The following is a 4,575-nucleotide window of genomic DNA, read 5'->3' on the forward strand; positions in this document are numbered from 1 at the left end:
CAGCGATTCCCCTTCACTTCATAGTCATTTCCATGCATTTCACGGTCAATTCCCTTCACTTCACGGTCAATTCCATGCATTTAACGGTCAATTCCCTTCACTTCACGGTTAATCCAATTCATGTCACGGTCAGTCCCCTTCATTTCACAGTCAATTCCATGCATTTCACGGTCAATTTCCTTCATTTCATGGTCAATTCAATGTATTTCATGATCAATTTCCTTCACTTCACGGTCATTTTCAGCGATTCTCCTTCACTTCCTGGTCAATTCCATGCATTTCACGGTCATTTTTGGTGATTCCCCTTCACTTCACGGTCAATTCCATGCATTTCACGGTCAATTTCCTTCACTTCACGGTCAATTTCATGCATTTTACAGTCAATCCCCTTCACTTAACAATCATTTACAGTCCTTAGACAAATCCACTCACGATCAATTTCACGGTCAATTCCCTACACTTTACAGTTAACTCCATGCATTTCACGGTCAGTCTCGGCGTTGATGTGAAACACGTTCTTTGGAAAAAAGCCTACAACATTTCACATTTATTAATGCATTCACGTCCTCTCATAAAATGAATGCAGGTAGCCTTGTGTAGAATGGAACATGGAAGATGTAATGTGATAGTAAGATGGAGATTTAATGAAGAAAATTGGTGAAAAGAAGGAATAGGGATGAAAGAGATGAGTTCGGATGTATATTTGAGGGAATAGGGATGGCAAAGATGAGTTCAGACGTGTATTTGAATGTAAGGGAGTGAATGGAGTGAAATACATGGACTTGACCATGAAATGAAGGCAATTGACCATGAAATGCAAGGAATTGACCGTGAAGTGAAGGGAATTGACCGTGAAACAAATTGAATTGACCATGAAGTGAAGCAGAATAGCCGGAATTGATAGTGAAATGAAGGGAATTGACCGTGAAATGCACAGAATTGACCGTGAAGTGAAGGGAATTGACCATGAAATGAATTGAATTGACCATGAAGTGAAGGGAAATTGCACGGAATTGACCGTGAAATGCACGGAATTGACCATGAAATGAAGGGGAATCGCCGGGATTAACCATGAAATGCATGGAATTGATCGCAAAGTAAATGAAATGAATGAAATTGATCGTGAAGTGAATGAAATGAATTTTTGACCATCGACGTGATGGAATCTTGAAAAATAACCAGGTTGGTTGGCTAAAGTAGCTTCTCCTACTCCAAAATCACGTAGGGTACGTCAAGTAACTAATTTTGGTTTAGAAGATATTCTCGTTAAATAAATAAAAAAAGAAACGAAAAAAAGAGAGAAATTTTTTTTATATGCTTATATATATATATATATTAGAGAAAAATGTAGGCAGAATAAAGTTCTCTATGTAAATTATTTATTAAAAAAAAAAAGTACACAAATTGCTTCCACCACAATCCGTACACTTTTAGCAATGACTACGATTACAGCTACAGTTATAATTCGTAGCTATAGCGAGCCCCAGTTTTCAAAAACCACATTTTTAAAAAAGCAGAGGCATTTTTGACATGTGAAAAGCTGTCCGTACATGCGGGGCTTACTCTTGGGAGCTAAAAATAGGGCTTAGTAAGGGAAATGGGCTATAAATGGGTCTTAAAGTAGGAAATTTCTCATCTCTTATTTTTTTAATAAGCTAAAGGTGAGTCGGGACTCGAGACGCGGATTTCATGCCGAAGCCTTTCGCAGGAAGTTCACTTCCAGCCATGGAAACCTAGGCAGGGCCTACCATGATGTTTTTGAAAAATCCACCCCGCCCATCCGTTCAGTGAGCTCATTTTAGGACATAGGACCAAAAATAAGGCGGATCCAATACCCAAGTGGACCAAAAAAGTGACGATTCCACGTCCACAGTTGAAATATTCATGGGGCCACATAAGTTTTGAATCGGGGTAATATTTGTGCTCTCAGTTCATCCCATGAGCAATGACGTTATTAACGGTATGGATGGTATTTAAACATCACTGTCGACGGTGGGGAGGTTTCAACGGTACGAATTTCCCTCCCCACCTTTTACTTTAACTGCGGCCCACTTGAGTCTTGGATCTGCACACTTCTAGTTTCAAGTCGTAAAATGAGCTTACAAAATATATAGGCAAGGTAGATTTCACACGAACATTACGTTGGGTCCCACCTCGTTTCCAGCGTAGGAACTTCCGGGTAAAGGCTTTTGCAGGAAATCCGCGTCCGGTGGTCGGGTTGGTAGAGCTAGCAAAGATACACGTGAAGACACTGGTGGGACCCTCCGTCATGTTAATGTGAAATCCATCCTAACCACCGGGTGCATCACTTCCCCTTATGGTCAGATCCCAACACTCAGCTCCATCCCTGATTAAGTTGGAGCACATGATTGGAACAGTGTAATTGGCAATGATCATCCTCCAAACTTTTTCACTTGGAGTGGCCCACCCGAATCATGGATGGGCCTGATTTTGAGTCCCAGCCCTAACTTTTAGTATGTCATCTAATTCTTAGAGTGGATGTCATATAATCGTCACCTCTCTCGACAGGTTTCTTTTGGTGTGGCCAACCTGAATCACATGTCATCAAGATATCTTGTACCTAGGCCTAACCTAATGGTTAGAATGGATCTCATACCCATATTATGGTGGCCCAATAAAAAATTAAAGAGAGAGGGATGCCCTTAATTTTTTTATGAGGCCCGCTATGATGTGTATGTAAAATCCACTCCAAACATTAGATGTGTAATTATGCGTTAGGGTCTAAGGCTAAGAAATCAAGCTAACCTATGATTCAAGTGGACCACACCAAAGGAAACAATTGAGAAAGACTTTTATAGGGCCCCTTGAATCATAAGTTAGCTTGATTTCCATCCTTGATTTTTATAAGGCCCACAACAATGGTTATATAAAATCCACTCCAAACATTACTGTCACACCAAAATTTAAGCGGGACGAAAAATAGGTTCATCCTTAATTCAGGTGGGCCACACTAAGGAAACAATTTGAAAGTGGAGTCATTGAGGTGGTGTCACAAGCGTATGGTATGGATATACACCTCTACAATGGAGTTGTAACAAACCGAGATGCACTTACCCAACAATCCCCAAAGCCATTCATTCACTGCTGACGGAAGATAATGTGCTTCTCTTGATTGTAAGGGCGTGTTTGGATAGCTGTAACTCGGGTTAATTAGTGGAAAGTGACTTACAGGAAAGTCACTTACAAGCAGTGTTTAGGGTTTTAAAAAAAAAACACTTGTTAGCCACTTATAACCCATAAGGGCTAGTTTGGATGCCTGTAAGTTGGGTAAATGAGAAGTAACTTACAGGTGGTGTTTGGGGGAGAAAATTCACATGTAAGTAACAACCTATAAGTCACTTACAGGCAAATTCACCAAAAATTTGCAGGGGGATGGAGGCGAGAAGTCACTTCTCTGTAAGTGACTTTCACCTATAAGTTATTCACAGGTAAGTTACTTGCAACTTAAAATATCTGACAGGCATCCAAACAGGCCCTAAGTTACTTAAATGTCCTATAAGTGACATACAGGCCAACAATTTGATTTTGAGAAGAGGGGAAGAAGGGAAGAGGAGGGAAACAAAACCTATTACAACAAATCTCCAGCTATTGAAGAAGATCTAATAAGCTCTCTACAACTCTCTCTCTCTTTCCTCTCTAGAGTTAGGGTTGTTGTGCTCCTCTCTCTCTTCCCCTCTCCCTCTTAATAGATAACATTTCGAGTTGTATTTTCTTCTATTTGAATTTGGCCTGATACATTAAGGCCATGATAGGGCTGTACACGAACTGAGTTAGCTCGGTTACCTCGCTCGACTCAAAAAAGCTCCATTCGACTCAGCTCGAAATGTCGAGCTGATTTTTTGAGCTTGAAAAAATTTCAAACCGAGTTCGAGCTTGGCCGAGCTCGACTCGACTCAGATCGAACCCCAACTCAAATCGAACTAGGATTGAACCAGTTCGGTGACTCGGTTACTTTGATATTGATGTTGCTCACCAAGTGTTTGATGAAATGACTCAACGAAGTGTCAACTGGTGCAAGGAAGGTATGTATATGAAAGAAATACCCTTTTTTTTTTCTTGATTTTGATGTTGCCTACAAGGTGTTTGATGAAATACTTGTAAAATTGTTGTTGATATTTTACATATAGTGAGAATTTGAAGGTGTAGTCCATGTGTTTGTGAAAATATTGCATAGGCAAACATAGCTCGATCTTGACTCAAACTAGCCCGAGTTACTGACCAAACCAAGCCGAGCTAACCAGTCAGGCTTGAGGACCGAGCCAAGCCGAGTTCGAGCTAGGGTCAGCAAGTGGCCGAGCCAAGTCAAGCTTGGCACAAGCTCGACTCGACTCGTGTACACCTCTAGGCCATGATAATGAAGCCCACCTTAATGTATTTTTTGGTATATCCATGTCGTCCACCACTTGCTAGCTCATTTTAGGGCTTGGGCCCAAACATAAAGTATTTCCAAATCTCAAGTGGGCTTGAGGGTGGCAATGGAACGGGTAGCCTGCGTGACCAGGCTTCGGGCTAAGCTTGGAGAAACTGGCTTGGCCTGTGGGCTGGGTTTGAGCC

Source organism: Magnolia sinica, chromosome 2, assembly GCF_029962835.1.
Source record: "Magnolia sinica isolate HGM2019 chromosome 2, MsV1, whole genome shotgun sequence".
Classification (NCBI taxonomy): Eukaryota; Viridiplantae; Streptophyta; class Magnoliopsida; order Magnoliales; family Magnoliaceae; genus Magnolia; species Magnolia sinica.